The sequence below is a fragment of the Topomyia yanbarensis genome, chromosome 2, assembly GCF_030247195.1.
Source record: "Topomyia yanbarensis strain Yona2022 chromosome 2, ASM3024719v1, whole genome shotgun sequence".
Lineage (NCBI taxonomy): Eukaryota > Metazoa > Arthropoda > Insecta > Diptera > Culicidae > Topomyia > Topomyia yanbarensis.
In genome coordinates, this window is record NC_080671.1 from 458,538,030 (window position 1) to 458,551,805 (window position 13,776).

General features: G+C 37.5%; 1 protein-coding gene across 1 annotated transcript in view; it reads right to left on the bottom strand.

Annotated features, from left to right (window-relative positions):
- Window positions 1-13,776, bottom strand: part of LOC131685894 (uncharacterized) — a 227,930-nt gene that overhangs the window by 197,735 nt on the left and 16,419 nt on the right. The gene's annotated exons all lie outside the window — the stretch shown is intronic.

A 13,776-nucleotide genomic window follows, 5' to 3' on the forward strand; every position in this document is an offset into this window, starting at 1 on the left:
ACGGCAGAGAAAGCTGAGAAGATAATACTTAATCAGGAGTTAGCTTCTAACCGAACTAGAATATTAAACAATGATAGTGAAAGAAGAGGTAATTTGGTGGCACGTTTAGGTAGAAAATCAGATTATACACCAAATAAACGCGGTTTTGGTAACAGAAGCAGAAGTAACAGTAGAAACCGTTCTTTTTCGTACGATAGGAACAGAAATGGTTCCGGAAAACCGTTGTACGAGTGTTCCTTTTGTAAAAAGAAAGGGCACACGAGGAAATTTTGCTATCGTCTTAAAAACAAAAGCCCTTACAAACCTAAAAGTGTTAAATTCATAGATTCCCCGACTCCCAAACCGGTTTCGAGCAGCTCCGGGTTGTTTAAGCGTCTAAAGAAGGATTTGAATACGAGTGATGATGATGATATGCCATGTTTAATGATATCATCTATGAACAAAATAAACGAGCCGTGCTATGTGGAGGCATCAGTTGAAAATAGGCGTTTGACCATGGAGATTGACTGCGGGTCAGCTGAAAGCGTAATTTCTGATCAGCTATTCAACAGGAACTTTCGTCATCTTATTGTGAAACCTTGTAACAAGCGATTAGTAGTAATTGACGGGAAAAGGTTGGCGGTAATGGGAAAAGTAACGGTTAGAGTGAGTCTTGAAGGATTTCAGCAACAACTGGATTTGGTCATTCTGCGTTGTGAGGTTGACTTCATTCCGCTGATGGGTCGCACTTGGTTGGATATTTTCTATGGAGATTGGAGATCAACATTCACTAAACCATCTTTGCCTACACAACGTGTCAATGCAGTGGAAAATGACGCAATAGTTGTTGATTTGAAAAGTAAGTTTCCTACCGTTTTTGACAAGGATTTTTCAAGTCCAATAAAGGGTTTTACAGGAGATTTGGTTTTAAAACACAACACACCTATTTTCAAAAAAGCGTATTCTGTTCCATTGCGTTTAAGGCAGAAAGTTGTGGATTATTTGTATTCTTTAGAAAAGGATGGTATTATAACACCTGTGGAAGCTTCGGAATGGGCTTCTCCGGTGGTGGCTGTTATCAAAAAGGATCAGAGTATTCGTTTGGTCATTGACTGCAAAGTCTCTTTAAACAAAGTAATTGTACCGAATACCTACCCGCTTCCTTTGGCACAAGATCTGTTTGCTGCACTCTCTGGTTCAAAAGTTTTTTGTACACTTGACTTGGCCGGCGCTTATACGCAACTTCCTCTTTCCCAAAGATCAAAGAAAATTATGGTAATTAATACATTGAAAGGTCTTTACTCGTATAACAGGTTACCACAGGGAGCTTCGTCGAGCGCATCCATATTCCAAAAGGTTATGGATACGATTTTACAGGGTTTAAATGGTGTTTTTTGTTACCTGGATGACGTTTTGATAGCAGGAGATAATTATGAAGACTGCAAACGGAAACTTTATTTAGTCTTAGAGAGATTGGCTAAGGCTAATATAAAAGTTAATTTAAAGAAATGCATTTTTTTTGTAAACAGTTTGCCATATCTGGGTCATGTTTTGACAGACAAAGGTCTTCTTCCTTGTCCAGATAAAGTCGAAACTATTCGGGAAGCGAAAGCTCCCCGAAATGTTTCTGAACTTAAGGCTTTTTTGGGTTTGGTTACTTTTTACTCAAAGTTCATCCCCAACTTATCTCCCAGGCTTCATACACTATTTAAACTTTTGAAAAAGAACGTCCAATTCGTTTGGTCCCAGAATTGTGATAAAGTTTTCAATGACTGTAAACAATTTTTGGTAAAACCTAACGTTTTGGAATATTTTGACCCTGAAAAGCCCATTATTGTGGCGACAGACGCATGCTCGTATGGAATTGGAGGTGTTATGGCTCACGAAGTGGATGGAGAGGAGAAACCTATAAGCTTCACATCTTTCTCATTGAACGACGCACAAAAGAAATACCCAATTTTACACTTGGAGGCTTTGGCAGTGGTTAGCACAGTAAAAAAATTTCATAAGTATCTTTATGGCAAAGAATTTAAAATTTTTACCGACCATAAGCCTCTGATTGGTATTTTTGGAAAAGATGGAAGGAATTCAATAACAGTAACTCGTTTGCAGCGATACATTCATGAACTGGCCATTTATGAATATGAAATTTTATACCGTCCAGCATCAAAAATGGGAAACGCCGATTTTTGCTCCCGATTCCCTTTAGCCCAACAAGTACCTAAAGAGCTATCTTTTGATTACGTTAACAGCTTGAATTTTGGCCATGAATTTCCTGTCGACTACAAACAAATAGCGCAATATACTAGCAGAGATGGGTTTATCATGAAAATTCTAGAATATATGCGGAAAGGATGGCCAGATCGCATGGAAAAACGTTTCAGAGATATCTACTCTTTGCATAGGGATCTGGAAGAAATCGACGGCTGTGTACTGTTTCAGAACAGGGTGATTATTCCTGACGCCATGAAAGAACAAATTTTGAAACTATTACACAAAAGCCACTCTGGCATCAACAAAATTAAACAGCTTGCAAGAAGGACTGTGTATTGGTATGGTATGAATGGAGACATCGAAGATTTCATAAAAGCCTGTAGGATTTGTCAAGAAACAACGATCATTACCAAGAAAGCTCCATATTCACAGTGGACTCCAACGACCAGGCCATTCGGCAGAGTTCATGCAGATTTCTTCTATTTTCAAAAAATGACATTTTTGGTAATAATTGATAGTTTCACTAAATGGATTGAATTGGAGCACATGAGGAATGGTACTGATCACAAGAAAGTGATAAAGGTATTTCTAAGTGTATTTGCTAGATTTGGTTTACCAGATGTGATGGTAACCGATGGAGGCCCACCGTTCAATTCGGAGGTATTTGTGAAGTTTTTTGAAAATCAAGGCATTATAGTCATGAAAAGTCCGCCATATCATCCAGAAAGTAACGGTCAAGCTGAAAGGACAGTTCGTTTGGTTAAGGATGTTCTAAAAAAGTTCTTCCTGGATCCTGACATAAGAGGGTTGGATACGGATGAGAAAATATCCAATTTTCTCTTTAATTATAGGAACACATGTCTAAACAAAGGACATGATTTTCCTTCGGAAAGGCTACTCTCCTATAAGCCAAAAACATTATTGGATTTGATAAACCCTAAGCATAAATTGAAAAATAATCTGACTAAATCACATGATGATAACGAAATAGATAATGTTGATAATTCAATTGATCAATTTAATAATCTAAAAAATTAAAGGGTTGTGTACAGGACACGACCACGGTGACATTAAAAATATAGCTTTTTTATCTATCACACATATCGACACATGTTCTTGTTCACTCCCCTGTTTTCATATGTTACAATTTGCTATATACCCTCCCCATTAAAACATAATTTATTGAAGGTCTTTTAACGGTAATCTATTAATTAATCAAGTATCTCACTAGGTGATTGGCATTATTCGGCTGATCCATCTAGTAAAAATAGGCTGGTCTGTCCAGAAAATATATTCAAATGAAAAGTTCCATATTGAGAGCTGTGATGAGGAAACCCACGCACGCCAACGGAAATATACAGATTCTCCATAAAATATGAAATTTTATTTTCCATTTAAATTTTCAATAATGTACTAATGAACTTAAGTAAACAATCTTAAGTGTAAGTATTTCTTGATCGATTAGTGGTGGAAAAATGAAATTATTTGATAAATTACATTGTTATGCAACGTTCGCACTACCGGTTAAAACGGGTTTTTATGCTATCTTGGTGACATTTTTCTTGTTGCTAATTAATAAAACGTGTTATAACTCTGTAGTGTAAACATTGTATTATTAAACCAATTCTGCAGCGTTTTATGTTATATAGGTGTTTTATGTGGTAATAGGACTGACATAATTATATCTTCAGTACAGCGGTTTGTTTCATAATTTAAAACAGATTTATTTTAAAATTTAAATTAGTATACCCAACCGTATTTGTTGTATACCTTAAAACGCAATTAGAACTGTGTTTTAAATACATAGGGTAGGACAGATATTCTGACTGGTTAAACTGGGAAAACAATTTTAAGTCCAGTAACGCTTAAGACATGGCTTGAATTTGAATCGAAAAAGAAGACCCACTTCAACTGCTGCTGGGACGGTAAGTTCTGTTTTAAAATTTTCCGTTGTGTGCAGTACGAAACAAAAGTGTTTGAAATTTAGAAAACAAAAAGTTCTGCTGGGAATGTGATTGTTTCCGATGCAATTACACTCAGATTTTTCACGCAGGGGATACAGGCCGTGTAAATGAAAACCGCGTAAATTTAAAAAAAAACGCGTTAATGAAAACCGCGTAAATTTCAAAATCCGCGTAGAAAACCTGAGTGTACTCTCCTATATAAAATACTACGCTGCTGAACAGTGCAATAACTACAGAAGCACGTTGTCAGATGCCTTACTGATAAAAAACATATAACCGAAATATGAAACATGAAAACCAATTGGCTCTTTACCCTACGCAGCTACAAAGCGCCGTAAACATGGATTAACAAGTTACAACGCACACGCATGCATAAAAATAAATATATTTTTTCAAACGCAACACTCTTAAGCAGCACACACCGTATTGAATTAAATCCAAACCACCCCGCCCACCCACTTTGCAAATCATTCTGTGACACCATGCTGGTACCCGACAAATCCGCACACGGCCACCGCTGCCGAAAATGCATAGCGTCTACCGCTTATTGTAGTGCCCAGACGCTGCAGCCATGATCTTACCCGTTCGACATAAGAACAAAAACTGATTCAAACGGGTACGCGTCACCTCTATTTATAAACTAACCGTATATGGTTTAGTCACTTAGGTGCGAGTGTGTGCAAATGCCAACGTTACCGAAAATCGATAGCGCTTATTGCATCGCCCGGAGACGACGTTGCTCGTGTGGGATAAGAGCAACAACTGATTTAAACGGACATGCGTTGCTTCTATTTATGAATTTTCGTGTTTCATTGAGCAACTAAGCTGCCCTCTTTTGACGGCTGTGTCTGAGAAATCTGCCTCACGAATGGTATTTTTCCCGTTTTTTGTGAACTTTTTAATTTTACCAATTTCCAAAAGTCTACTTTTATTGGGGAGATATTAAGTTATTACCAATATTTATGTTAGGTGTTTCTGAATCGGTTGGTGTATGAATGATTAAAATCCATCAAGTAATATCGGAGTTATAAGCGTGTAAACCTTACATAGTTTCGTTACATGGGAGATAGTTTAGATTTTAGAATGACACCTAGCCCCAGATAGTGGAGTAAGACATTTTTAATGTCAAAAATGGAGACCTAATATATTATAAAAATATTAATAAAACAGATATAAGAAGATGGTTACCAGCCAAATTTCTAATGCACCTTTCTACGAATGTTTTACAGATTTCTCTTGGCGGCAAAGTACTTTCGGCACATAAACGCCAACTCAAAATCCCAGCAAGCACTCGCCGGAAAACACCTAATTTTGTATTCCGTGGAGAGAGCATTTCACAAACACAACCAGTGAGCAACCAAAGGTGCAGAGAGCATGAATTTTACGATTCAAAGTCACCTAATTTTGTATTCCGTGAAGAGAGTATTTCACAAGCACAACCTGTGAGCAGCAAAAGGCGCAGAGAGCATGAATTTTACGATTCAGACTCGGAGTCTGATTTTTACGGATTCGCATCTGAATCCTCGATATTTGAACAACCATCACCATTGATCCCAGAACCATCACAGCAAGAAGCTGAGATAGAAGTACGACCACCGGTTCGAAGATCGACGAGACTAATTAAGAAGAAAACAAAAGTGGATTTTGATTATTATTAGGATAAATTTTAGAATATTAATGTAATAGCATTATGAATGAATTGTATGTAAAAGATGATGAAATTTCATGAGAGTATGTTTCCTATCGAATATATTTATATATAAAGTATATATATATCAAACATATCGATAAATTAGAATCGATAAAGCAGTTAATCATATAGATTAGCATGATTGTGTACAATCTTCGAATGGGGAAAGGAGTTGTAGTGGCTAAGGCCTTTTCAAATAGCTATAATAATTGTACATAGATAGTATCGCACACCCCTGCGACAACATTGATTTGGCTCTCAGAGAGAACACCAATGTAAAGGCTGTAACAGTGGACATGTGGAATAGACAAAGGAGACGCGACGATTATTTTTCGTTGCAGTAAGATTCGTAGCGCTATTCGGCGCGCGATTCATCGCAATGTATTTCATATGGGATGAATGAAACTTTTAAAAAAAGATTATGCTATTTTGTGTAAAAACATTATAATAAATAAAACATATACGAAAAGCCGAAACTTTAGAAGCACAGTTTTCAATCAGTTTTATTGACAAATTGCGTTTTTCAGTACTTATTATCAAATGTGCCAATTCAATTCGCCACCTCAAAATTATTGAATGGCTCGTTTCCAATGAAACGTACGTTTCGTCGTTTCAACACACACACATGAACAAGGTACTAATATAACCGAGTACTCTAAGCACCGAAATACCATGTTCATCCAATAACGAAGAAGATGATTGGCAGGACACTGATGATTTATGAGCATGCTAATATCAAAAAAAAAATATCTTTGAATGTTGGAATATATGAAATGAACCATAATATTTCAAATATTTATTAATTTCGCATAATAGTTTATTTTTCATGCTTCATAATACAAATTGTGGTGCGTCGGATTTGAGTGAAAGGAAATACGTCCGTACACGTCAGACATTACTTTATTTCTCCCTTCTATATTTCCTATCTCGCAAAGTCTACTCATTTCATTTCTCACACTATCACATCTCCTTTTGTATCATTTTTTTTAAAGAATTATTAACTACATAATATAATCTTTGTATTTGTTTGGAAGTTCACGAACTCGTGGTTTCCTTTTAATGAGTTGTCTTGACTCTATGTCTTCATGATCAAATCCAGAAAAATGTTCTTCGAGATCTAGACTTGTGTTAATGGCAGTCAATTCTACTTCCTTATCTAGTGTTTTTGAGGTTGTTGGTTCATTGTGTTGAGTTGTAGAGGTTATTGCCAATTGTGGAATTTTCTTTACATGTGCCACATTCCTTTCGTATTGTTTCTTTGATCCTGAATCTTCAACTATTACCTTTGGACCTGTTCTTCTAACAACCGTATATCTGTTTTGGTCAAATGTTGTTTGCATTTTGTTGGATGGTGTTAATTGTTGTAATAAAACGGTGTCACCCGTCTGGACATCCGATTCCGTTGCGCGTCGCCTGGTGTCCTCGCGTTCTTTTCCATTGTGTTTTTATTGCAATCACGATTACGGTAATCCGAAGTAGGTGGAGCAGTCTCTATGTCTTCAATACACGGAAGCTTAGAGCGTATGGTTCGACCATAACACAGTTCTGTTGGTGTTTTCCCTGTAGATGAATGAGGCGTCGTATAGTACATGATGAGATAATCGTTTAAATCTTTCTTTCAATTTCTTCCTAAAGCGTGACTTATCTGTAGTCTTTTTAAAAGTGAACGGTTCTGGCGTTCTACAAGTCCATTTTCCTGTGGCCAGTAAGGAGCAGAATGATTTAGGCTTACTCCATGTACTTTACAATATTCTTCAAATTCTCTCTATGAACTGCTTCACATTGTCTAACGTTACTGTTCTGGGATATCCGAGTCTGGTGAATATTTTATTTAGTCTATCCACCGTTTCTCGAGATGTTATTCGTGTCATGATTTCTACCTCTCTGTACCTGCTGAAATAATCGATTATTACCAACAAATATTCTCCTGGCGGAAGTGGACCCATAAAATCTATCGCCACGTCGACCCACGCTTTCAATGACAATTCACGACGACTCATTGGAACCGGCTTGCTAGGCAGTCCACCCAGTTGGCATCCTTCACATTTAACTACAAATTCCTTCGCTTCTCGATCCATCAGTGGCCACCATGCGCGATCACTCAATCGTTTTTTCATGAGAGACTCTCCCGGATGTCCCTCATGTGCTAGTTGTATTATCCTATTTCGTAGAGACTTCGAAACTACCAATTTATTACCTCTCACCATCGTTTCTCCTACAAATCCGAGCTCATTTTTAAAGGGTTCAAAAGGTTTTACTGTATGGCTGTTCCAAATTCCAGATTTGAGACTTTCTTTCACTGCTAATATCTCTTGATCATTGCGTGCTGCATTTTCGATTTCTTCCACGTCTACAGCAACCGACTCTTGAATTGCCAACACAAGAAAATGATTATCTTTTTCGAAATCTTCACAATTTTCCGGAGGTACCGAACGTGATAGGGAGTCAGCAACATTTCCTGATCCTTTTCGGTATTTCACTGTGAACTTGAAAGATTGCAGTCTCAAAACCCATCTTTCTATCCGAGCGCAGGGAGTGGATGTTGGAGCAAAAATAATTTCTAGTGGCTTGTGGTCAGTTTCCAGTTCGAATGTTCTTCCGATTAGATATACAGCAAACTTCTCAACTGACCAAACCAATGCCAATGCTTACTTTTCAGTTTGACAGTAGCGTTTTTCAGTGTTCGTTAGGCTTTTGCTGGCATAGCAAATAATATGGAAGCATCGGCTATTACTCTGGTACGTAATGAATTGTCAAAAAATGAAAGAGTTTTCACATCCGAGATCATAAGCTTCAAATCCTCAAAACAACGTTGGTGTTCACAATTCCATTCGAATTTACTGTCGTTACAAGTCAGTTGTCTCAGCGGAGCAGTCTTAGTAGCAAGATCGGGAAGAAATCGTCCGACATTAGTTGCCAATCCTAAAAAACTTCTAACTTCCTCCGAAGTTTTTGGTTCACGGAACTTTTGTAGTGAGGAAATTTTGTTTGTAGCTGGGCGAATACCTTGATGTGACATTAAGTGACCGAGAAATTCAATCTCCTTGACCTTGTATATGCACTTTTCATGATTCAACAAAATATCCCTGCTTTTTAAAACTGACAAAACCTTTTGTAACGCCTTATCATATTCTTCTTCATCAGCACCAAAAATCATAATGTCATCTATAAAATTTATGACATTTTCACATTCTAAAATTTGTTCCATGATCCGCTGAAACATTTCTGGCGCGCATAATGCTCCGAACATCAGTCTTTTATACCTGAATAATCCTTTATGTAACCCATAAAGTTGTTATATATCTTGAAGATTCGTCTAATTCAATCTATTTAACAAAAATAATTTGTAAAATGAATCCAATGTTGCAAACATTATTTACTATTTATAATAATTGAATCTGTTTACCTGATGGAAGGCGTCTTTTATATCTAAACGGCTAAAAATCTGGAGGAAGTTAGACGGGGCAAGAAATCTTGGAACGTTGGCATCATGTGGTGTTCTCTTTGGATAGCTTGGTTGACGCAAATCTCCATTATCCTTGACAATTGTAACTAATGGTGAGACCCAAGGAACTGCTCCAGTAACTGGTTCTATAATGTCCGTAGCTACCAGCTGAAACATCTTGTCTTCTATTCTGGTCAGTAATGCAATCGGCGGCCTTCTTACACGTTGTGCTACTGGAACAGCGCTGGTATCTACCGGAAGTCGAAGCTGTACATTTTTCATCTTCGGAAATGGTCGTTTTTCAATTGGACCCAGCACGTTAATCGTCGTATCTGAGCTAGAAAGTCCAATTGTGAGTACACCCAGCTGTTTCCCGGTCTCCCTTCCGAGTAAAGTTTGTGATCCACCAACGACTACAAAAATGTGGCAGCTAACTCACAATTCCTAGTAGCACCTTGCACGTTCACCATTGATACAAACACCTTTGACACTGTTAACGGTTTAGCATTCCGTCCGTACCCACGCAGAGTCGTATTAGGCATATGACCTGGTGACCACGTTTTTACTCCTTGAACAATAATATTTTTGCTGCTAGCAGAATCAATCAACACTTGAACAAGCACACCGCCTATTTTCACCCATAAAAATTCATCGCCGTCTCCAATGTTATAGATGAAACTGGGTTGTTCTTCGTTGTGCTCAGTTACATTTTCAAATCTTCCTCTCTTTAATGGTGGAACGAAGCTTGTGTTTTCATGTTGTTTTCTTTTTAAAACAGAGCGACCTACCTTCGAAAAGTGAGCTGGGCACTGTTGATCATTGCCATAGTGATTTTTCTGTCCGCATCTGTAGCATGTTCCAGTAAGGTGTTTCGTGTTTCCTTGAATTCGATTCACGTGGGTTGAGTCCGATATCATTGCTTTGGTAGCTGTCTCGTTCCCTGTGATCATAATTAGTTGAGCTTGATGTTTGATCGATTCAAACGAGTTTACCATCTTCGTGATTTTTGTCAATGTTAGTTCTTCTTCTTGTAGCAGTTTTTCCTTTAATTCCATCGGTGCGTAGAACACAATTTTATCAATGATCCTTAACTCGCGACTCTCGGCCTCGGTTTTTCCAAAGTCGCATTTTTTGGCCTGTTCGGTGCACCGCATTAAAAATTTTACTAATGGCTCACGTGTTCCATCTTGGGAAGTAAACGGCATTAATTTACAAAATTCGCTTCGCTCGAAAGAATCATGCTGCTTGGGAGAAAAATACTCGTTCAGCTTTTCGATCGATATTTTATATGGATCGATTTCATTCTCTCGATCTTCCACCACGTCGGCACCATCTAGAAAGTAAAACAGATCCTGTAGCTCCAACCCTCCTTTCGCTAATAGCATGTTCTTCATTCTCTTTCTACTGTTCTTCTCGTCACTTGCAGCGGCCACAACATCGAAATTTCGCTTCCATCTTAACCATTCCTTGCGGATTTCCGTTTCTGGTAGATGGTTAAATTTAAATGAAGCTATGTTCCCACCTTCCATAATTTTTTTTCTGCAATTTTTTTCATTTATATTTTAAAATAATTTTCGTTGCTATGGTGTCGTTTTTACCTATTTTCTGCTTTTAACAGCGGCTGTTTCCTAGTTTTTACGTAATGGTAGCGGCTTTACGCCTATTTCCTGTTTCGGGACAGCGGCTTTACGCCTATTTCCTGTTCCGGGACAGCGGCTATCGCCTTATTTCTGCCGCTAACAGCGGTTATAACCTTCTTTCTGTCAGTTGCAGCGGCTGTCGCCTTGCTTATGAGCTTTTTAATAAACGTCCTTCCGATCCGGAAGTGACTGGATTATCTTGTTAAGAAAAGTTTATATATTTAAACGCATCATTTTAAATTAGTTAGTATCTACCCGATGGAAAGAAATAATCCTAGCCTCGTTGCCAGATGTGGTGCTTCGGATTTGAGTGGAAGGAAATACGTCCGTACACGTCAGACATTACTTTATTTCTCCCTTCTATATTTCCTATCTCGCAAAGCCTACTCATTTTATTTCCCACACTATCACACAAATAATTTATCGAAACACTAGTCTATTTACCCCACATTATTCCAAGGATCCCATTAGATTCCCCTATGATTTATATATGTATCAATAGGTTTTAACGACATTCAATTAGCTAGAGATTACTGGGTAGAGAAAGTTATGAAACTTAAAGCCATAGTACTCTAGTGAGAGCAAGGATGTGCTTTTTGACATTAAAAATGTCTTACTCCACTATCTGGGGCTAGGTGTCATTCTAAAATCTAAACTATCTCCCATGTAACGAAACTATGTAAGGTTTGCACGCTTATAACTCCGATATTACTAGATGGATTTTAATCATTCATACACCAACCGATTCAGAAACACCTAACATAAATATTGGTAATAACTTAATATCTCCCCAATAAAAGTAGACTTTTGGAAATTGGTAAAATTAAAAAGTTCACGAAAAACGGGAAAATTACCATTCGTGAGGCAGATTTCTCAGACACAGCCGTCAAGAGAGGGCAGCTTAGTTGCTCAATGAAACACGAAAAGTCATAAATAGAAGCAACGCATGTCCGTTTAAATCAGTTGTTGCTCTTATCCCATACGAGCTACATCGTCTCCGGGCGATGCAATAAGCGCTATCGATTTTCGGTAACGTTGGCATTTGCACACACTCGCACCTAAGTGACTAAACCATATACGGTTAGTTTATAAATAGAGGTGACGCGTACCCGTTTGAATCAGTTTTTGTTCTTATGTCGAACGGGTAAGATCATGGCTGCAGCGTCTGGGCACTACAATAAGCGGTGGACGCTATGCATTTTCGGCAGCGGTGGCCATGTGCGGATTTTTCGGGTACCAGCACGGTGTCACAGAATGATTTGCAACGTGGGTGGGCGGGGTGGTTTGGATTTAATTCAATACGGTGTGTGCTGCTTAAGAGTGTTGCGTTTGAAAAAATATATTTATTTTTATGCATGCGTGTGCGTTGTAACTTGTTAATCCATGTTTACGGCGCTTTGTAGCTGCGTAGGGTAAAGAGCCTATTGGTTTTCATGTTTCATATTTCGGTTATGTTTTTTATCAGTAAGGCATCTGACAACGTGCTTCTGTAGTTATTGCACTGCTCAGCAAAGTAGTATTTTATATAGGAGAGTACACTCAGGTTTTTTACGCGGATTTTGAAATTTACGCGGTTTTCATTAACGCGTTTTTTTTTAATTTACGCGATTTTCATTTACACGGCCTATATCCCCTGCGTGAAAAATCTGAGTGTAATTGCATCGGAAACAATCACATTCCCAGCAGAACTTCTTGTTTTCTAATTTCAAACACTTTTGTTTCGTACTGCACACAACGGAAAATTTTAAAACAGAACTTACCGTCCCAGCAGCAGTTTAAGCGGGTGTTCTTTTTCGATTCAAATTCAAGCCATGTCTTAAGCGTTACTGGACTTAAAATTGTTTTCACAGTTTATCCAGTCAGAATATCTGTCCTACTCTATGTATTTAAAACACAGTTCTAATTGCGTTTTAAAGTATACAACAAATAGAACGGTTGCGTATACTAATTTAAATTTTAAAATAAATCTGTTTTAAATTATGAAACAAACCGCTGTACTGAAGATATAATTATATCAGTCCTATTACCACATAAAACACCTATATAACATAAAACGCTGCAGAATTGGTTTAATATTACAATGTTTACACTACAGAGTTATAACACGTTTTAATAATTAGCAACAAGAAAAATGTCACCAAGATAGCATAAAAACCCGTTTTAACTGGTAGTGCGAACGTTGCATAACAATGTAATTTAGCAAATAATTTCATTTTTTCCACCACTAATCGATCAAGAAATACTTAAACTTAAGATTGTTTACTTAAGTTCATTAGTACATTATTGAAAATTTAAATGAAATTTCATATTTCATGGAGAATCTGCATATTTCCGTTGGCGGGCGTGAGCTTCCTCATCACAGCTCTCAATATGGAACTTTTCTTTTGAATATATTTTCTGGACAGACCAGCCTATTTTTACTAGATGGATCAGCCAAATAATGCCAATCACCTAGTGAGATACTTGATTAATTAATAGATTACCGTTAAAAGACCTTCAATAAATTATGTTTTGATGGGGAGGGTATATAGCAAATTGTAACATGAAAACAGGCGAGTGAACAAGAACGTGAGTCGATATGTGTGATAGATAAAATTCATTTGCACGCTCTTGAAAAAAACTACATTTTTAATGTCACCGTGGTCGTGTCCTGTACACAACCCTTTATTTTTTTTTGATTCCGTCCCACTATGCGACGGTAACTTATTTTAATGCGCAACCCTAATAAACATCTTATGATCCAAGAGCCCAACGACCTGTTCAGGGTATAATCCAAACAATATGTAGAATCGTTGGATTATATGGGTCAAAGTTCGTGTATAATTCTCGACAAACATATGATTA